Source organism: Parasteatoda tepidariorum, chromosome 1 (genome assembly GCF_982258835.1).
Source record: "Parasteatoda tepidariorum strain Cologne lab strain chromosome 1, Ptep-v5.0, whole genome shotgun sequence".
In the NCBI taxonomy this organism is placed as follows: Eukaryota; Metazoa; Arthropoda; class Arachnida; order Araneae; family Theridiidae; genus Parasteatoda; species Parasteatoda tepidariorum.
The window spans coordinates 112,783,468-112,807,199 of NC_141755.1; the positions used below are offsets into that span (position 1 = coordinate 112,783,468).

The 23,732-nt window shown below is 31.9% G+C and overlaps 1 long non-coding RNA gene across 1 annotated transcript; it reads left to right on the top strand.

The window, feature by feature from the left end:
• Positions 1 to 1,948: 1,948 nt before the first annotated feature.
• LOC147816728 (uncharacterized) lies at positions 1,949 to 22,557 on the top strand. The gene is made up of 3 exons (XR_015435936.1): positions 1,949 to 2,014; positions 3,817 to 3,910; positions 22,369 to 22,557. It is a non-coding gene; the product is annotated as an uncharacterized LOC147816728 (long non-coding RNA).
• Positions 22,558 to 23,732: the final 1,175 nt, after the last annotated feature.

A 23,732-nucleotide genomic window follows, 5' to 3' on the forward strand; every position in this document is an offset into this window, starting at 1 on the left:
CAAATAATGTAAGGTACTCATTAGATAAAAAATACCATCAGATAGATAGATAGGTATTTTATTTACGTCGCACTAGAACTGCACGATGAGCTATTGGCGACGGTCTGAGAACCATCTCTGAGGATGATCCGAAGACATGCCATCACAATTTTTGTGAGGCCACTGCCTGAATTCAAACGTAGATCTGAAGAGGAAGGAAATTTTCTCCAAATCCCTGTACCCACGGTACTGCTCGGTCACTCGATGGGTCTTAGCCGAGTCCAAGATCGAACCACGGCCCTTCCGGACCAGAGTCCGATTCTCTAAACATTAGGCTACCACGGCCCCCATCAGAGATAGTTCTAGTTGTAGTTTATTTACGTTGCATTAGAGCTGCACGATGGGTTATTGGCGACGGTCTGGGAAACATCCTTGACGATGATCCGAAGACATGCTATCACTATTTTAATCTTTTGCAGAGGGGATGGCGACCCCGCTTGGGTAGCTCGACGCACGCTACGGCGGAACAGTTTAATGAGGACCCATACAGCACAAACTGATCCAAGTGGTCACCCATACACACACTGACAGCAGCCAGTGATGCGGTGATATAATGTCTTAATGATCAGTCCTTTGTGAGAACCCATCACAGATCAATCCTTTCGGGTCAAGGAGGCTGCTAAAGAGAAAAATGGTTTTTGTGACAAAAATGAACAGTCGGATGCGATCCCAAGCATCCACCCTCTTATATAAAAAGAGCAACACTAGCCAATCTTTCCTAATGTGTTCTCTGCACCAATGAAGCCCGGCTATACCGGTGGGAGGCGAGAGAGTGCACAGGGAGTCTTCCCCCTTTTGTAAATTTGTAAATAGTGTAAATATTCTTTCTTTATCTTCAATTTGTTCCCTTTATTATGTATCAACTTGAGACTTATTTTTATGTATGACTCATACTTGATTTTATCAATTATTGTTCATTCTGAGATTTAACTTAATGTTAACGCAGCACCTCCCTTCCCTTCCACCACATATTATCCAATTTAGATGAAAGAGCAGATATCCATACATGGATAGGTACTCTGAAAAAAGTTGATTAGTTAGTTAGTTAGTAATCTTTCCTATGTGTGTTCCCGTCATGCGATATTTAGGTCTCAGATGACCAGTTCTACAACAACACCGAACGAATCGTTCTTTAGCCACGTACAGTACACTCTCGATTATCCGTGCGTGGATTATCCGGTTTGCGAATTATCCGTGCTCATTCAGGAGTCACACAAAAAATATAAAGAGAAACATTTTCAAGATTACAAAATTTGATTCATGAAGTTATAAAACTACCAAATTTTTGGAAGCAATATTCGTTATTTGATTCCAGTATATGGAATATCAGCAACATGGTCAAAGGTAAATTCGTCTACGTTATCACGATCGTGGAGAAAGATGATACCGCTTGATGAACAATCCTCTTCAGATGTTCAAGAAAAATGTGATAACATTATTCTCGAACAAGCAAAAGAAATCTAAGGTATCGAAATTCTTTATGAAGAAAATTTAAAAGATTGGTTTTAAAGTGATGCATGGGAGCCTGGCTTTCAATATTTGAATGATGAAGACATCGTTATGCTGTTAAATCAAATAGTGGTGATAGTAACTGATGCAGAAGATGTAGTAAATGAATGAAATACAATTTCTCATTCTGCTGCTCTGTGGAAACTTTATTAGATTATATGGGAGGATTTGATTACTGCGGCTCGTAAAATATGTGCATCGATATATGGCGAAGACGCATTACACATTTTTCAATAAGGAAAATTCCTAGTTTGATGTTATGCATGCAAATGTCAGTAATTTTTATATTTGTACTGATAATGAATTTTTCCTTAATAAAAGGAGTTTTCGGATTATCCGTGTTTCTCGATTGTCCGTGCGACCTGCCCCGGTGATTAACCCGGATAATCGGGAGTGCACTGTATTTATGTTCGTAGAAAGTTGAAATTGTGGGATATACCTTCTGTTGTTGGTTCAATATTAGCAGGTAAGTTTACTTTCATTTTTATATAATCAGCAATATTTTTTGTATGAAATGATTTTAAAATAAAAAAGTTCATATTCATATCAACTTCATAGTCGTTGAGAAAGTCTTAGTAACTCTAAAATAAATAATTTAATTTCAAATGAAACAAATTTCACTAAATTTTCAATTCTCTTAAACTAAGATTTTGAGGAACTAGTGTTTTTAAATAGCGTTTAAATGCTTAAAGCATCCAGACACGCTGTATAAAATGTGTACGTAATATTCGCTTGGATAACCTCTTCCGGTGTAGCGTAAAGTCTAGTAAAACTAATTTAACACATTTTACATGCCTTCTTTAAATGTAAAACTAAGTGCTTATAAACATTAAGTAACCACTACTCCTTAAACAATAAGTGTATAAAGTATCATTTCAAAAGTTTTGTCTAATGTTTCATTTGCTAATTTCTTGCTTCATGTCTAATGTTTCGATTCAAAATTTTCAACCAAAATTTGCTGTTCGGGTAAAGGTAAACATGATAAGCGTCCAAAATTTGCCATTTTGATTTGAAAGATAATTTAAATAAATGCATTCGAATTCTTGTTATTAGAACGAACTCGGAATTTACACCAGAGTTTTTGTAGTGAACTAAAATTGTTCTTATTATTGAAAATTCGACTTATTAAACTCGTATGTTGCATTTTTTTTCATGCAGTTCTTTTTGTTGCAGAGTTTTGATTCCTTATTTTACATGCAAAATGTTTGAAAACCTTACTGACTGTGCCATCTTCCCTAACGATAGTTTAAATACTTCTAATTGAAATAGTAATTAATACAAAGTAGATCTTTGTTAGAGATCACATATTATTTAGTTTCTAGTAATTTTCTTTCTTATTTGAAATCTTACAATTGAAACTTGTAGTGTATCTACCACTAAAAATATAAATCCAATTCACTAGTATACAAGACATGTTTACTCGATGTTGTGGTACCTTTTCATACCTGACAGTTGACATTGTTGTTAACTACTTACTCTCCACATTGGTGACCCGGACGTATTGTGAACACTCCTACCTTAACAGGAACTCCCCCTACGAACAGTTTCAGACCTGCTTATGAGTTTATTCAATAGTTTCCTGGTTATAACTATCTCAGATATAATGGCTAAGCGATAGTTTGTTGTAAATTCCGACCGCCTTCTGATTCATATTCAAATTTTTAAATCAAATTTGTGCCCTCCGGCTATCATCGTTTCATGTTTTTCTCAATGATATAAGCAAAATATATAGCTATTATATAACCCAAAAAAATGCGTCTTGTTGCGAAATTTTGGACACTTTTCAAATTTGCTAGTGTACTCAAATAATAATTACAACTTTGACTTGGAAGAAATTTCCCTATTTTCCTTACCATAATCATTATCATAATTGGCCAGACAGCCCAATGTGGGCCAATGCCTTCCTCTGAGGATTTCTCCATAATGACTTCCGATTTATCTTTGATCTGCAATTCTTTTCATTAATTGTAAGAAAATCACTCCACCGAGTCAGTCCATCTTAACCGCGGCCTTCCCTGCTTTCTGGTTCCAGTGGGTTTAAAAAGCAGCATCTATTTTAGTTTCCTGACCACTATGAATAAAATTTGTTGCCCACAAAATATATATCCATATTAAATTTGCAATCTACTTAAATTTTTCTGAACTTTATGCAAAGTTCATCTGCTATTCTCCTTTACGATTCTCCAATATATTTTTTAATCAATGTATTATATATATTGGCGTTTAGTTTCTTTTAAAAGTAACGTTACTCTTTGTTGCTTCATTCAGGTGCTGATTTCTGACTGGATTTGTGTAATCTCGAATGGAATTTCTTTTCCTGCGTATACAACTGCCGATGTTCGTGGAATCTAAGAAAACAAAAGTGAGTATTTTTATTTTCTTGTATTTCTATTAATGAAGATTTGTTTTAACCTTTAAATATTTTTTACTCTTTGAAACTAAGCATTTGTAAACGTTAAACTTTAAGAATTTCTTCGCAAAAACACAATTTGTTTTGGTGGAGAACTAAAAGAAATCAGCGTACAGTGTAAAAACTTGTGTACTATTTCTCTAAATTAGATGTTTAAAACATCTTATAAAGGAACTTTTTTCACAATAATATCGAATTTAGCTTTCAGGAATTTATAGGGTCTAAATGTCTATAAATCTGAAATTTTTATACTGGTAGAAGCTTACACCAGTCTGTCGCTTATTCACACCATGCATTAAATACTCTTGGTTTCGAACGTCGATACACTTTGGATGAAAACTATAGATTGCATGTTGGTTGTCTTCAACACATTCTTAGAACATTTGTTAGAGTTTACTAACCAGTGAGAGAGATCGAAAAAAAAAGACAACGATTTCAATGTCGAATCAATTCTTTCCTGAGAGAGAAACACCTCTGGTACCTACCCCCCATGTTAAGTAATATGCATTACATTGCAGTTATTAGTTTTTGGAAAGATGCGTTAAGTAAGGTCTTTAACGCAACTTTATCACCAATGTTTTATAAAGTTATTTTACTAGAAAAATCCTGATTTCGATTTAAAAACTTTACTGATAGGAACTTTAAGCAAAGTTCAAAAAAATAGTTTTCTTGCTGTTAGTAATATTAATAGAAAATATATGAGAGGAGTTAAAAATAGATACAAATTAAGAAAAGAAAAAAAAACTGTTGCTAACAGCTCAGTATTTAACGACTCCTATGTTGAAGGAAAAGACTCCTCGTTTTAAAATAATTGCTTTCATATTTAAGAAATTCGTAAGGGATTATGCTTCGTAATAGACAAATAACTTTTTTAATAGTACATTTATTAATGATGCAATATTTTAAAAACATTGCAGAAGTGAGTAGTTGGCAGATAAATGCTAATAAAAGTAATAACTCAACGACAAAGAACTAATGAAACAAACTATTTCTGATTCAAAATATTGACGTGAGTTTATGATGAAAAAAAATGGTGTTGTCCATAAAATTTTAGAGTAAAAAGAGGACTTGTTTTCCGCGAAATAATGAAATCTTTCATGGTAAAACGAATTTTTTAACCAATCAAAGAATTTGATCCATTTTAGAAAGAGCATATTAAGAAATAAATTTCACCAAAACAGTGCGCAAAAAATTTCTTCAGACAATGAGGAAGAAGGTTTTAATTACCTAAAGTAATCAACTGACCAATCGATATTTTTTTTCTACAGAGTGACGAATGATTAAATATCTTTTTTTTCTTCTAAAGTTCATGTTTTTTATTAATTCCAAAAACTTTTATTCAAGACAAAGCAATAATACTATTCAAAGAAGAAGAAAAAACAGAAATAATCATTTGAACGAGTCCTTTTCGAGTATCTAGATAAATATAGAAATGAGACTGACAAATTAAATAAAAACACACACACACACACTTAAAAAAAAAAAAAAAAGAAAGAAAGAAAAAAACACAAAGGAGTTAAATCCAATTTGGACCATTGTTAGTACTGCGCTAGCGTAGTGCAGGGCGTAAAACTTACCCGTCTTCCTAGTTGGTCACACCCGGTTGACACACCTGTTGTTGTTGTTGCACGCCCAGTTCCAGACCAGGTCCATGACGTTATACACCCTCAAAAAATCCAACGCCGTAATTGGATCATTTGCTAAATCCTGTTTGGTAAGCCCCAGGCAGGTGAGGTCTGAAGAATAGTTGGTATCCTTCCGAAAATTTCATTGATTTAAGGTGACCACTTCGAAATCGGCCAAGAATAGTTTGTTTCTGTCTATTAAAATCTTGGGCCAGGGAGCCTCCAGGTTCAGAACACTGATACCATGGGTGCTTTGGGGGGACATTCCTTGACACACCTTCATTTGCTGTTTGGAGAACCTCCCCTCCTCAATGCAATAACCAATCGTTTAACGTGTTTAGGGAGTTCTATTTTATGGAAGTAATGCCCCTTGTAATCTTGTTGAAGGTAATACCCCTTGTTGGATGGCATTCATTATCATAACATTTTTGCGTATTTACGTACTGTTGGTATTCTTAACTATATATAAAGCTTTTAATACATTCACAATTTTATTCCTTTTTGCAAACAACCTATCACCTTCATACCATTCTAATAATTTCGTGCATTTTATATTGCATTCATACATTTTATCTGATTTTATTTATACCTTTTATCTGCTTCTATTCACCTACTTATGCCATTTCATCCGTTATAATTGTACGACAATTAAAGTGTTCTGTGCACTTTGCCTTTTAAAATGTTTTACTGTACTGTTCGGCGTAGCTTGTCCTGTTTTGGATTTTGTGTCATTAAACCCTACATTCAATCAATCAAGAAGAAAAGATAAGTAGAAATATAAGGTCAAACTTTAAGTGCTCTAGTCTCTAAAATTATGTAAAAAATAGTTTTTAGTCTCTAGATGTGTAACGAAAAAACACGGTAACTAAAATATGAGGGACTAAAAAGTAAGAAGAAAAGAAAGAAAAGAAAAACGTTAAAAAAATGGTGATGAATAGAGAAAGTAGTCGGAATATGAAGAAAAATTTGCGAATTTGGATACTTGACTTTCTTGAAAAGATACAGAAAAGATTCGATATTGGGGGCATTAACGTCAAAGAAGCATGATAGTTTGGACACTAAATGCCGAATTGTTATATTGGCGAGATGTAAAATGAAATATCTGACGTGGTTGGAAAATTTTGTCACCTGAACCAGGAAAAAAAAATTATAATCTAGATCAGGGGTTTCCAACTTACATGAAGCCGGGGGCCACAATTCAAAACACAAATCAAATGGCGGGCCGCAACTTTATCAAAATTTTATGTAGAACTCTTTTATGTTTGAAGGAACATAAAATATTACTGTCAGATTTTTACCGAGTTGTACAAAACAAAAGTATTGAATTACAAATTAAAATAATAAGTAGATTTTTTAAATTATTTAATTGTTATTAATAATATTTTTAAAAATATTAAATAAATAATAAAAATTCGGGCTACAATAACTTTAATGTGCACCTATGTATTAAACAATTAATGTGCAACAGATATCTAATTGTTAAGATATATAACTTTAAAAAGGTTGTTATTAAACTTACATAGTAGCACACAAAATGTTCAATGAGAAAATTGAGGTTTGTCTGCTGCAACCACCAGAGAATAGATATTTACGTTTTAAATTTACAAATGTGTGTGAAATTATTTTCGTTCAAAATGAGTGGTTTCAAAAAGTTAAATAGGAGAATTTCTTCGAGAAAATTTCTGATACATACATGCTAAATTATATTCACAAAATACAAAAAGAGCAACAAACACGATTATTTTTGCATTTGAATAAATATTTCCTTGGATGCAGAACATGAGATATAAATTTTTTTGCACCGTTGGTATGTTAAATTTCACAGAAACGAAGAAATTAGGTTTTCATTAACGAGAAAAGTATTTTAAACCCACATAGATTTTTTACGAAAACTGTCCGCAAAAAAATGTCAACTAATATATTCTAGTTCGCGGGCCACAAAAAAGGCTTCGCGGGCCGGATGCGGCCCCCGGGCCGCCAGTTGGAAATCCCTGATCTAGATGATTAATGGAGATGAAAAATGTAGATTAAGAAAATGGATGTTAGAAGTACAAAAAAATTGTAGAGAAAATTCTGAATTTAGAAATAATGAACTTATGATACAAGGCATGAAATTTAAAAAATTAACGATCATAAACGTTAATAACAACAAAATTTCTAGTGAGAGACGAAATTAGAAGTAAAAATTAGAATCACGATAAAATATTGCAAAAGCTTTGGCTAAGATGTTTAACTTATATGCTAAACGAAGTACCAGATTACGTTAGTTAGAATTTTTATTTCTATATAGCTCTATGATGGTATAAAAGTTTAGTTATTTATTTGTGTATAGATTTAAAAATAAATCGATTATACATTATGTCATTTTGCATATAGTAGTTATAATTTGTACATATATTAATTTCATGAGATTAGCATGTTACTATGTGTGACGTTATTAATGTCCTCTGTCACTTACTCAAATCATAGTATGTGATATGTATAGTATGGGATGATTTTTAACTTTTAAATGACGTAAACGAAGAACTCTTCAATGGAGAAAGATTTGCTAGAAAAGATGCGTATTTTTTTATATTTATTATTATTATATGTGTGTGTAACATGCAGAGAAATTGAAGATTTCGTAGGCTATTACTAAATGTAAAAAAATTTTTTTTAACAAAACATCTTCATTATCATTGTATTTTTTCCATTCGCTGCTATATCATACAGATTAAACGCAAGTTAAATAAACAGTTGCATTTTAATTGTTTAGATACATATAAGAAGGTATTAAATGTTAGGTTTCTCTATTATATAAAAAACTGTATTAACACTTTTACTGTCATCAATATTTTTCTCACCATAGAAATTTCCTAGACACACAGGCTCTTTCTATAAGTAAAAGAAATGTTAATTATTCTTTTATAAATCAAATCACTATTAAAAAAATAGCAATAGCATTTTAAATCCTATTTTTACCTATACCTAAAGCTCTATTTTTTTTTTTTTTTTTACAACAAAGGACGTCAGAAAAGGTTCTTTTTTCCTCGAAATAATACAGCAAAAGTACTAAATAAGGAAATAAACACGAAAGAGAAAGCCATAAAACGTAAAACATAAAATGGATAATAAATAGTACGAAATGTTGCGTCTTACAGTGATGCACATATTTTTAAGAAACAGCCACACACAGAAAAATATTTGCTCAAAAAGTTCAAATTTTATTGTGTGGATTTTCCAAATCAATCAGTGATAAAAAAAATACAACTCTCGTAATCAAGATTTGCGTGACACTTTACTTAACAATTTATTAGAATAGCTGAGATAAATTAAGAAAAAGCCTCTCTGCAATAAGTAAGATAAAGTCTCCATTGCCTTTGTTGGTTGAACCTAGATATTGTATTTGGAATTTATTCTACATTGGTAGGTACTTCATTTACGTCGCACTAGATCTATACAATGGACTATTTGCCATGGTCTGGAAAATATCCTTGAGGGTGATCCGAAGACATGCCGTCACAATTTTGATCCTCTTCAGAGGGTGTGCCCCCCCCTGATTTGGTATCCCGATAATCTGTGCGAAGACGAGCATTTTAAGATAAAATTGTTTAAGGAGGACCGATAACGAGACCCCTTGGTGTCTACGCAGGCTGATCAGAGTGGTCACCCATCCACTTACTCACAGCAGTGATCTTGATTTCGGTGTTCCGCTACGAACTGTGTCTTTAGGATCATTCCACAGCACATTCGACTGGAATTTTTTTTTTTTTTTTTTTGAAAATGTCCATTTAGAAATACTGATTTTAATAATTTCATCAATATTTCGTCCACATACATAAAACAAACAGTAATCAAAAAAAAAAAATCCAACATTTTATTCATAACAGAAAGTTGTAGAACTAACAATCAAGAATCGCTTAGGCAATATTTTTCTTCTTTCCCTGTGTTTAGTGTTCGTGATGTATCGATCGATTAATCAGTGGACTGTAACACACATAATAATTTATTTACAAAATTATTGATATAAAAATTGACAAGATCATTGTAAAGTGACATGGAGATGCGCCCTGCTTCAGAGTTGAATGGTCCCGCAGTGAACTGATCGTTAAGACACGGTTCCCAGCAGATCACCGAAGTCAAGCATCACTAGCTACAGTCAGTGTGCGGGTGGGTGACCACTTGGATCAGTCTGCGTAGGGACCGAGGGTGTGCGGTATGGGTCCTCGTTACTCTGTGCTACCGTAAAGTGCTGGAATTCGCGCGCAGGTCGTCGGGCTACCGAAGCGGGGGTGCCATCCCCTCCATCAAAATTGCGATGGCATGTCTTCGGATCATCCTCCGGGATGTTTCCCAGACCGTCGCCAATAGCCCATTGTGCAGCGACGTAAATTAACAACAATCAGAGTTGAATGTCAACTGAATTCTGACAATTGAATTCTGAATAGCAACTGATATTGACTTCAGCGCCGCCTTATGGCTTAATTTGACAATTCTTAACACTCCCCGCCGATTGGATGCTTAAATCCAATCATTATTAATTGCAATTTTTAATACATTGTAAAATAAAATGAAAAATTGACAATATACATACAAAACATCAAATATATATAAATATAATCTCAATTTTAACAATTATAATGAAAAATTTAACACAAGAATTAATATGTAGGTAAGATACAAATATTGATCTTTTAAGCATGTTGCCTTGTGGCAACAACTCTTACCTTCAATTCTTCCTGTTAACCATTTAGTGCCTGGCAAGTTTTCCTCTTTTACCAACACTAAAGTCCCAACCTTAACGTTATCTTTACTGAACTGCCATTTGTGGCGATTTCCAAAGTCTCCAAATTTTTTGAGAAATTTTAGAAATCTTTTCCCATTTACTATTTTCGTTGATATCTGTAAGTTGGGGTTCTGCTATGGAAGTGATAGGTCTCCCAATAAGAAAATGCCCAGGTGTTAGGGTATCAAAGTTTTCGAAATCAGCTGACAATGGAGTCAATGGCCTGGAGTTTAATACTCCTTCAATCTCTGCTAAAACCGTAATAAACTCTTCCAAAGTAAAATTGGAGTTTCCTGCTATCCGTTTTAGGTGGAATTTAAAAGACTTAACTCCGGCTTCATATAATCCTCCAAAATTCGGTGCTTTTGGGGGATTATAATGCCAATCAATTTTTTCCTCGGCAAAATATTGCGCCAAAGGTTAATCTGGTGAATTAATAATTTTGAAAAGCCGTTTCGGTTCAGCGTCTGCACCAACGAAATTTCGTCCATTGTCAGTGAAAATTTTAGAGGCCTTGCCTCTTCTAGAAAAAATCTTTTTAAGCTAGCTATAAACCCTGTTGATATTAAGTCACTTACAAAATCTAAATGTATTGATTTAGTACAGAAACATATATAAATTGCAACATATATCTTATTTAATACACCTCTCCTTTGTTCTTTAAATTTTATATAAAATGGTCCACAAAAATCAATACCTGTTATCAGAGCCGGATTATACCTTTCGTAGGCCCTAGGCATAGCCGTTTTTAGGCCCTCCCCTCCCTCCCCCACTCCTCCCCTCTTTTCAAAATATATGCTAAAATTTTCTTGCATATTTTTTTTTTTACATATTTATTAATATGGATTTTAATTTACGAATTTGTTTATCGAACTTTTTCTGCAATACCGACATACTGCCGATATTGCAGTTTATATAAATAATACCATTATGATTAGTTCGATCGAAAACTAAGTAAATACTTCACGTCAACAATACAACAACAAACCAGCAAAGAAAACAGTGAAATTGATAGTGAAATTAATTACAAGAAATATTTATACAGTAGAGAACCAATTATCCGGGATGCTCGGGACCATAGCTATCCCGGATGTCTGAATTTCCCAGTTTTCTGGATCGACCAAAAAGTGTCGTTAATCGATGTTTTATCGAACCCGAATTACAAGGAAAAGGTGTAATGCATAAAGTAAGAGAAAAACGAAAGGTACTCCTAACTTTAAAGAGAAAAAAAAATGGTAGAAATATAACATTTAAAAGAATAAAAAAATTTACAAGTTTAGACAAGAAAAACAAGTCTAAAAAATACAAAATTCTCATATTTATTTTTTAAAAATAATTACAATTCCTAAATTAACTAATATAAACAAAACCAATGATTAAATAACGCAATATATTGCATACCTAATTATAGGGGGGAAACAATAAAATAAAAGGAAAACTTATTAATCTAAATAAAAACACTTGAAAATTATCGAACCGAAACGATAGTTAAAAAAGGCACCAGCATAAATATTAAAACCCGGAACAAGGCAAGATCAACGGAATTTAAAAAAAAAAACCTAATGATAAAATTTATGAATAAAAAGAATTTATTGAGTGCGAAATTTATCGTGAAAAGAAAAAAAAATCAAACGTAGTGGAATCAGAGAAACAAAACTGCAATCTGCTTCATAAAATAATCCTATGTTTAAATTAATAAACAATTCTCCTTTTATTTTATTTTTTTGTTGATAAAAACAAGATTTTTAATTACAGCAGATGTGATTCCACACCAAGAAAAACTTGCAATTGATACCGCGCTTCCAAAGAATGACAATTTATTCAAAAGAAAAAGATTTTATTTTTATTAGTCGATGTCAAATAAATATATTTTTCTCTTTTTCTGTTCACAGATATGCATGCAATGCATTTTCCTCACCCCCCTCGTAAATCAAGCAGAAAACGAAATCAGCATGCCGCACCCTTGAGTTTGATTGACGGCCTAAAGGAAAAAATAAAACATTCCTCCCTTCCCTGCCTTCAAGATCGTTTGGCATCGCTCGCACTTATGTCTATTGAATACGACATTTTGCATAGTTTGGAATTCGACAGCATAATACAAGATTTCGTTGAATCCAAAAATCGCAAAAAAGTAATATGTTAGATCATAAGATTCTGCAAAATAATTTATTACCGAAAAATATTATATTTTTATTTGTATCTTCATAATTTTGTGCAAAATACACTTGTTGTTTTTAAAGCTAAATTATTTTTGTTAACAAATTTTTTTCGCCCAAGTTTTTCGTAGGCCCCTGAATTTCGTAGGCCCTAGGCACATGCCTAGTGTGCCTATAGGTTAATCCGGCCCTGCCTGTTATGGTAAATGGAGGAGAAGGTTCGATTCGTTCTTTAGGTAACTGACCCATTAATTGTTGTTCTAAGACTGGTTTGTTTTTTGCCCACGTAACACAATTGTGTATTACTAACCTACACAAATTTCTGCCGTTCACATGCCAATACTTTTGACGTATTAAGTACAACAAAGCTTGTGCTCTCACATGTAAATATTTCAAATGAAAATAATGTGCAATCATATAAGTTAAAGGATGTTTCGCTGGAAGGACAATTGGATGTTTAGTATAATCATTAACATTTGAATTTACAATTCGACCTCCAACACGTATAAGACCTTTTTTATCAATAAAACAATTAAGAGAAGACAATTTACTTTTACATTCTCACCTTTCATTAAAGCATTCAATTCTTCAAAATATTCACTTTGGGCAAATTTTAAAAGAAAAGTTTCGGATTTGTTCAATTCTTCAAAATCTAAATACCTGCCTTGTTCTTTGGATTCTTACAGTTATAGATAAATCTAAAAATATATGAAACTATACGAACAAATTTAGAAAAATTATTGGTTACATTTAAGTAGGTCATTATAAAACATAACATTTTGTTTGATTAGTTAGAGCAAAACATATCCTCTTCAACAGAGGAACTCTTTTTTAACTCTGAAAGATAAGAGTTTTCAGAAATAGAATTAGTGCACTCAAACACTGAAATCTCATTTTTTCTTAAAAACTTGGGACCTTTCCACCAGGCCTCATTTTTCAGAAGAACTTCTGCACTAACTCCTCTAGTAATAATGTACGCAAAGTTAAGTTTACCGGGAACATGCGACCAAGTTTCAGGATTTGCTAAGCGTTTGAATCTCTTTCACTCGATTAGAAACAAACTGTTTCCATTTATGATGAGGTCCCTTGATCCAGAACTATGCGATCTGGGAATCTGTCCAAAAATGAACTGTGGGGGATCCTTTTCGCTTTACAATCTGTTCTATTTCCTTTGCGAGTCTGGTTGCAAGTAATGCACCCATTAGTTCTAGTTTTGGAAGTGTCAGTTTCTTTAATGGAGCAACACGAACACGACTCCTTGATGCGATAAGATTAACTGTGATTTTGTCACTGTACTTCAATTTAAGGTACACTGCTGTTCCGTATGCTCTTTGGCTGGTATCTGAAAATACATGAATTTGAAAATACATTAGCGTACTTTACGTTTTCGGGTAAATTCAAATTACAAATGTTTATTTTTTCCGAAGGATCATTTACGGCTATTTCTGGCAAAATTAACAATTCGAGTTCTTTACTAAATGATTCCTCATCATTCCTTTTACGCGAATAAATCTTTTCAGTTATCGGAAATACTGTATTTTTTAATCCAATTAAATTTGATCTACAACGCGATCTTTTTATACCCAATAAGTTAGCTGCCTCTTCAGTAATAAGAGATTTCATACTTCCAGAATCGCATAGCCCTGTCAAATGCAAATATTTTCCGTTCGATTGCAATATTTTAACTTTCACTGTAGAAAGAAGAACATTTTTATTTACATTAAAAGAATATGAACGCGTCTTGCGGTTTGTTATTAATTCCATCTCGCATTGAGCAATTTCTTGTTCCGAATTATTTCTTTCTTCCCTGCTCATTGGTGCCACACCCGTATTTTTGTTTTGTCTATCGAAGTAAAAGTTCGCTCCGTGTAACATTGTATTCTTGTTACAAGATTTACATTTCAAATGAATTTTCTTACTTTTAGACATTGTGTGAAATCCGAGACAATTAAAGCATAATTTATACCTTACAACACATTTTAATCTATCATCTGCATTAGAATCGATAAACATTTTACATCTGAAAATAGGGTGTGATTCCATGCATCCTAATAAACAATAATTTTTATTTTCGTTTTTCACTATTAGAGTTTTGAACTTCGGGGTTGGTTCCCGTTTAAATTCGCCTAAATTGCTATTTACATTTTCTAGTGCCTGACATCTTTAAGTTAAGAATTCCGTCAATTTTTCCCAACTCGGTAATTCGGAACCCAATTCCATTTCGTATAATTTACGTGAATCAATATCAATTCTTTGAATAATCATATAAATTAATATTGCTTCGCGATATTAAGAGGGTTCGTTTCTTATTCCAATTGTTTTAATTATAGCAAATTACTTATTCAATTTTATCGAGCATCTGTCTTAAACTAGACGCAGATTCACATTTAGCTTTAGAAAAATTAAATATTTCACTAATATGACTCATAATTAGCAACCGTGTTTTTTCAAAGCTTCGAATAATACGTATCATTTACCGTAATTAATTGTTTAGCGTTACCTTTAAGTGCCGATAAAACAAATAAGATAAAACAATAAATAACAATTGAAGATAAAACAATTTTTGTTGTTCTGACAACTGTTTGTTATCGTCAATTAAAGACATAAGTTGCGTTTTGAATTGACAACCATTCGACCAAGAGAACGAACTATTTTCATTTTAATTTGAATTTAAAAGTTTTTGAAAGCTTACCTCGCATGTTTCAAGGTCAATTTGCAGCCCATCTAAACTTTCTTCAAAATCAGGCCTCATCCGACAAAGTAGAATTCGTTGCGTAAATCCTCTAACTTAGTTCGAAGTTTATCCAATGTTGTTGTTACTTTACGTCGCACTAGAGCTGCACAATGGGCTATTGGCGACGGTCTGGGAAACATCCCGGAGGATGATCCGAAGACATGCCATCACAATTTTGATCCTCTGCGGAAGGGATGGCACTTCGCTTCGGTAGCCCGGCGACTTGCGCGCGAAGTCGAGCACTTTACGGTAGCACAGTTTAACGAGGACCAATACCGCACACCCTCGTCCCCTACGCAGACTGATCCAAGTGGTCACCCACCCGCACACTGACCGCAGCCAGTGATGCTTGACTTCGGTGATCTGCTGGGAACCGTGTCTTAGCGATCAGTCCACTGCGGGACTTATCCAATGTTGATATCCAATGTTGAAGTTATTTCCGTATTGTCCACAGGTAAATCAGTATTTTCCTGAAGTGCATTTTCAATCCTTTGTCAATTGTCCTACCCGCTTTCGGTTAAATATTTGCTCCATTCTTTCGTTTCGTTCGGTTTGTCTCCTTCGAGCTGACCATTTTGTTTAGTGTTCGTGATGTATTGATCAGTGGACTGTAACACACATAATAATTTATTTACAAAATTATTGATATAAAAATTGACAAGATCATTGTAAAGTGACAGGGTTGAATGGCAACTGAATTCTGAATAGCAACTGATATGGCTTAATTTGACAACACCCTGCAATGGTTGTTTTCGCACGAATATAATCGCTCTAACACATAAACTAATCACCATCAAGTGTATGAGCTACATGCTAATTATAATTTACTCGCCAATATCCTTCAACAGTAAATTGCTGTGGACAAAGAAAATATATTCTTTATGTGCAGAGTGAATTAGACGTGATCTTCAATTTATAGCGATGCAGATTATTATAGTAACTGATTATTATCGAATGCTGAAAACATTCGATGTTTTCGTTGGATATGATATACATGTTACCGGCAAAGTATGAAATGTGAGAAGTATTACATACTTTCCCTAGGCATTGTATAAAATGCCTAGGTATTCTACAGAATGCCAAGTGCTTTTTAAGCAAAGTATGAAATAAACGTCCTGATGAGGTTATTATGTAAATGATGTGCATGTTACTGTGAATGACTGAAATCGGTGGTTGTTGACTTTCACCGGTGAATGTTGACAATCACATAGTCGCTTTGGTGAATGTCCGAAATATTTATTATATCCGATTTGATATTCATTTATTCGTGGATATAATTACATTTATTCGATGTTTTAATACTTACTGACGATAGATTAGAAGAAACATCAGGGTAGAGTATACCGGGCAATGGCACTTGACCTTAAAAAAACATCAGTGTAGGGCATACCGGGCAATGGCACTGAACCATAAAAAAACATCAGTGTAGGGTATACCGGCCAAATGTATACTGGGCAGAGGCACTTGACTTTAAAAAAATCATCAGTGTAGGACAGTGTTTCCCTAAATGTGGTACGCGTACCCCCTGGGGTACGGGAACAGTTTAGCGGGGGTACGCGTTCTTATGCGAAATATCTTGCAACATATGAAAATTTCAAAATTTTTTATTTAAAAACAAAACTAACCATGAAAATTTACGATTACGTATTTTTCTAATGGCTATTTTTCGCAGAGTTAACAGTTAATAATTAGTGGTGTAAACAGCCAGTTGTGATTTTTAACTTTTGTGCATTTTTTGTAGTAAAAAATACATTCATTTTTTTATTACGGATACACAGCGTTACGAAAAATTTAGAAAGGGTATACAAAATTCATAAGTTTGGGAAACACTGGAGCAGGATATACCGGGCAATGGCACTTAACTAGACCTAGTATGACTAGACCTTTGGTAAATGTCCGAAATATATACTAGGTCAGTGCCACTGCCCGGTATACCCTACACTGATATTTTTTTAAGGTCAAGGATACTGCAAACACTGATGTTTCTTCTAATCTATCGTCGGTAAGTATTAAAATATCGAATAAATGTAATCTATCGTCAGTAAGTATTAAAATATCGAATAAACGTAATTATATCCACGAATAAATTAATATCAAATCGGATGACGTTTCGAATTTGGCATTTTTGAGTGACATTTTGACGAATCGGAGATGTATTTTATACTTTGCCGGTTTCTCATTTGGCATTCTATAGAATGCCTAGGCAAAGTGTGAAGTATAAATCATTTCATACTTTGCCGGCTAATTTTAGGCATTCTATACAATGCCGGATTTCATACTTTGCCGATAACATACATAATATATCATGAGATTAGATTGTAAAACATTTTTATCGCAAATTTTAAACGTCATCATCTTTAGAAAGCAATGAGGTTTTCCTGCATAATGACACTCCTATCTGGAAAACTTATTTACAGGAAAGATGAGTGGAGAAAAGGTATGAACTATAAGAGTTGAAATAGTAAGTAGAGAAACCAAGCTCGCTTTATTCCTTCCGACAGCTAGCAAGCAGAGAGCTACAATCACGTGATGGAAAGAGTGCAATACTTGGCGCAGTATCACAAATGTTGGCGCACAAAAATTTTTAAACAGCTTTATTTCGATATTACCGATGCGCAAATAATCGCAGCATTTGAAAGAGAGAGAAAAAATATTTTCGTTAATCACATTTCTTTAATATTATTAAATGGGTTTTTAAAACATAAGGAGTTTTTTTTCTTAACAAATAATTTTTAATTAAAGTACTGTCTTTATTAAAAAAATTTAAGTAGCTCTCGTTTTTACACTATTTCCTAAAATTTATTCACTATATAAAAATAGAAAACGATGTTCTGCACCACTTATATTTATTACTATATTCAGAAAAAAAAATTTTAATGTTTTTATTGCAAAGACCTATTTAAAAAAAATTAACAATATATATTGTAATAACTATTATTACATTTAACTACTGTTATTTTTTTTTTAAAAAAAAAAAGAAAACTTCGATATAAAAATCGCGTTTTTTTTCACCTACCAGGGCTTAAAATGTGAATTTGAAAATGTTACCTTTCTTTTTTAATGAAGCATAAGTTCGTTTAAAAAATAAATTTAATCTTTACGTTTTAAAAGTTTTATCACTGTTAGATAAAACAAATTGTAAAATTAAACAGATTGTCTGAAAAAAGTTCGATGCTTAGAAATAAAATAAAGAAATAAAAAGGTTCAGTTTAAATACTTAAAATATACATTAATGTTGCAACACTTTTATCATTTTTATTTATGCTCACTAAGAGATTGCTCCAGAGGTAATATTAAATTTCGGGAAAAATAGCTTCAAAGAAAACAAAACCCGTTTTTAGTAGAATAGAAGAGTTAGAAAACATATTTTTGATTAAATTTAATTACGTTCAGAATTTTATTTATATATTGAATACATTAAATTATTTATACAATAAAGATTATTTACATTATTAATTTAGAATTTTGACTTCCTTTTTTCCTGACACTTAAAATAGATATTTTCAAAAATAAACTATTGTTGCATTTTAACTTAATACTCAACAATTTGTCTAAATATGAAATAAAATATTTATTCCAATATAAAGGTTTTCAGCGCCAAATAGAGAAAAATATAAGATTAAAAGCATTAAATTAATAAAAGAAAATAATAAAAGAGTTTAACACTAGAAAGACGGAAAATTAGTATATACCTACATTGCCTAAAAGCAGTAAAAATGACAGGATTGTGAATGCGCAAATAAATTTGTTTAAAATTAATTTTTAACATTTTTTATATTATTTACAGTTATTTAACAAGTTAATAGTAAATATTAACAATAAAAAAAAATTATAAGTTGTACAAAAAGTCACAAAATTCTAAGAAATTGTGTCATTATAGACATAATTGTTTTTCTAATTGAAATTAAAAGCAGTCAATCTAGTCTCGGCAATCTAGTCTTGATTAGAAATTTACTTCGTATTTCATGTACAATCTAATTCCATAAATTACAAGGAAAATTGAATTGTACACACAAAGTGACTAGTAGAAAAGCTTTCGAAATTTAAACAAAATATACTTAAAAAAAAGAGAAAGCAATTAGAATTTTCACTTTGTACTAAATGTAGATTGAAACTAATAACGAACTTATAATTAAAAAACCTTACTTTTATTAGAAATTGCAATTTATGCAACTTTTTATGAGGTAAATTTATGAAACTATTGTAGGTCAATATATATTTAATAATTTTTATACATAAAACCAGTAACTGAAAAGTAACAGTTAAAAATATTTTATTTTACAAATAAAAAAACCATAATCATTTTATGGACATTAAGAAAATTACAATGCCCCTCCATAAAAAATGTAATTTTCTTAAAAATAATAAACGCATTTAAAACTATATCTTTTAGCCAGCTAGCAAATATATAAACAATCTATACAAAGGTAAAAACAGTTGAAATTTTACAAGAAAGGTTCAAGATCTTTGCACCACAGCCAGCTGTTAGCCTTAGCCGTCTGAACAGTTTATTCCATAGCGGTCTCAGTCAGCCGCTACAGTCACGTGACTGTCCTTCTACTCTCTCTAATGAATGATAATTTGAATGCTAAGACAGAATTTTGCAGTCACGCTCAAAATTAAGTGAATGTATATTTGCAGCAACAACTGTAGATTTTATTCATTAATCTTTTATAATAAAAAATATTTTTTTCGTCGTCTTTCACATAGTATCTATGCAAGTTTTAGATTTTTATTTGCCTAATAAGTAAATTAAAAAGAACTTTATCAAACTTCCTTAACTAAAACGTTAAAAATAAAACTAGAAAAACAGCTGATTGCTATATTCTATAAGAAGGTTTTGAAGTATGAAAAAAAAATTTAAAACTGTCTAAAAGTTGATTAAGAAAGGATAGTCTTGGAAATATATTTTGCAGATCAAAAATGAAAAAAAAAACATTGTTTCTTCCTCAAAAGTAAACTTTCGTATCTTATAAAAAAAAATACGAGATAGAGAAAATAAAGTTCCATAATAATGAAATAAAAGTCTATCAAATGGTTTTTTATGAGAAATTTCTCCCAATAGGGTCGTAAGCCTCAATTGAATTTTTAAGATTTGCATTCGTTACTTCCTTACCGTATCAAAATATAATATGTAAATCTCTATCGTTTATGCATATCAAATAGGGTTTTTAATGTTAATCTACTAAGTACCATTAAGATTGAGTTCTAGTAAGTGAAAATCTTATCATTAAATCAAAAAATTTTCAGTGTGTTAACTTTTCTATTTTGTTCGCTACACATCACATACTTCTAAATGAACTGTCCTTCGAAATCCAGTAAGTCTTAATCGTTATTTAAGATTTAAACATGACAGATTAAACTAAAAGATGTGCTCGTAAAGAAGTGTTTCTTTTTTCAGTCCCATATTTTTGCAGCTAATCTAAAACTCTACCATACGTTCTTTTACATGAAAAAGTTTGCTATAGGTCGGATACTTAGTGTGTCCAAATGGTGATAGAAAGCAACGAATCCCGAGGCTCCAAGGTTCGAACCTCGAAAGTTAGTCAATATTTAAAAAAAAATATTATTTATTTAACAATCCTACAGTAACGTAAATAAAATATTCCTTTACTTAAACTAATTATTTTTTACTTTTATTAGTATGTAATGTAAAGAAAATGTTAAAGCCGTAAACTGTCACTGATATATATATATATATATATATATATATATATATATATATATATATATATATATATATATATATATATATATATATATATATATATATATATATATATATATATATATATATATGTATGTAAAATGATGCAGTCGGACCGAGCAGGAAAACAGACACAGGATTTTAATTAAATCAGAGTAACTTTTATTTGATCATTCTTAGTTGAGTGGGAGCGAAGAAGTGATGTTTACTCCATCAGCAAACAGTCTTTCTGGTAGGGAAAATCTTGCAAAAAATCCTAAAATGTCTCTATTTAGGGAAAAGAGGGAAATCTCAGAAATTACTATTGGTTAATGAACTTGCTCGAGTGATTCCCACGGCTTAAAAGGGAAAAAAGATCTTTATTTAAATTTATGCATAGTTGGGCCAAAAATAGATTTAGAAACAGGATGTAGCTTTTAAAAGTGTGAGAAAGTATTTCGATTTGAATAATTAATTAGTAATAAAGTAGGAGTTGTTTTATAGCAAAGAAACTAACATAAGAAGATTAATAAAAGCTTTTTATGTTACATATATATAAATGGCCCGATATCTCCTCTTAATATTGACCTAAAAGTTTCAAACTAGGCCAGATATTGTATTATAACATACTATGCTGTCGTTTCAAAGGAAATAATTATACTGTTAACAAACTTATTTAAGAATCTAAGTCGAACAAAACTTACTTGAAAATCCAAGTCGAGCAATCTAGTCGAAATAACTGTTTTATTATTATCAATGTGGATTTCCTTACTTTCAATTTTCTAGTATTCTTGTAACTTCACAAATTGATTAGAAGCGGTAATAAAAACATGATGTGTTCTCTCTTTTTTTTCTAATCTTACAAGCTACTTGCATCATTGTTCTCCTTAGTTAGCTCCAGGCAAAATTTCAAAGTAGGTAGTTCGAATTGTTGTATTAATAGTAAAATTTTTCTAATGGAACTCGCATGAATTATTTTAAATCACAGACGTCAAGTTTTCACTTGCGCGATCTCATTGAATGAATTAAATACGAAAAGTGAAGTTCAGTTCAGGCAAAGAATACACTTGAAGCAGAATTATAAAAGTTAAAAACTAACTTTAATTCTCCATTTCCCATACTAAATTTTTTGGATTGCCAGATGCATTACCCGAGGAAATAATATTGAAGCCCATCGATGCGCAACCGTCTCTAAACTTTAATTCCGTTCTCCAATGAGTCCGGTAAGCCTCCATAAATTTGATTTCGGCCCCACTTAAATTCAAAGAAATTTTTTTTTTATTAATTTTTTTTTTATTAAGTAGAAACTTAAAAAATTCTCATAGTATCTGTAGAGAATAACGTGTCTTGGAATGGTAACTAATTATTGTAATTATTAAGCTAAGTAAGAATAAGCAGTAGGAATTTTCATAATATATGAAATTAACACACACTTTTACTTAAGGTTCCTCTCTGGCATCCGATGTCTCCCAGGAAATTCTGTGAACTCGATGCACGTGGACTGGACAGAGGAGATAGGCAGTGCTGGTCAGACCGAGAGATGATGAGCGGACTATGTGCAGTCTCAATTGAGAGATTCTCTTTTTATTATTTAAGTGTTCGATAAAAAGTGACGATAATTGTTTGAAACTGTGTATATAATTATAATAAAACCTTGTACAGTCCGCAAAAAAAAAAAAAAAGATATCACCCTGAATAACTTTCGTTCAAATAATCGGATTTTCACGAACTAAGTGTCAATCTTAATGGTTCCTGGGGGTGATCTCAAATATGCTAATTAATAAGAGCTAACTATTAATTAAGTTACGAAATCAGACACAAAAACGTACTTTCTCTGAATAAACATCTATTTTTTTAAACACATTTGGAATCTAGACACTTGAATTAGGGGGGGGGGGTAGACAAAATTTAAAAAAATTAGATCGTAAATTGGATCTCAATAAAGGTTTATATATTTGGCGATAGTCCAGAAAACCGCCAAAAAAGTCGCCTGAGCAAATGAATATTTTAAGATAACCCATTGACTAATTCAAAAGAGGAAAGCTTAATTTTACTAGGTTGCTAGGCAACCAAGCCCTGACTTTAAAAAAAATTGAAATAACTAGTGGGCTGCGCCCCCTGCTCGCTGACGCTCGCCAACCCCGGAAAATTGCTACGCAATCTTATATGGTTTGCTTCGCAAACCAAGCTCGCTTCGCTCGCTACTAACTTAGATACATTGCAAATTCACAAAATTCTAAGAATTCAAAACAATCATTTAAATACATATAACAACTTTTTTTTAAAAAAAAATTTACAGCTCTTTAGTAAATACTAAGTCATTAAAATAAATTTGAATTCAAATAAATGACATGTAATTCGTTAAACCTATTAGAAATGTGCTATAGTATAAAATCTTAAGATAAAATTTCTAAAACTGATATCTCTTTAAAAAGGTTAAAATTTTGGCTATAATTAAGTCTATTAGAAATTGAAATAAGTGAATTGCAATGGAAAAACCTGCATAAACAAAACATTGAATTTCGGAAGAAATCACATTTGGTGAGAATGCTCTCTCTTGTCAAAAAATACAAAATAAACTGACCTCAAATAAAACTCAAAGGACTTCGAATCAAATAATTAAGGAAACTATTATCACGTATAATACAAAAGGAAGATTTATTAACTAAACAATAAATTTACAGCATCGCAGTTCCAAAAAAATAATATCACACACACTCAAAAAAAAAAAAATTTGCATTCTAAATAGTCACCATAGCAACCACAAAACTCTTCTCGTTACCATCTATAAACTGATATATAATAAAT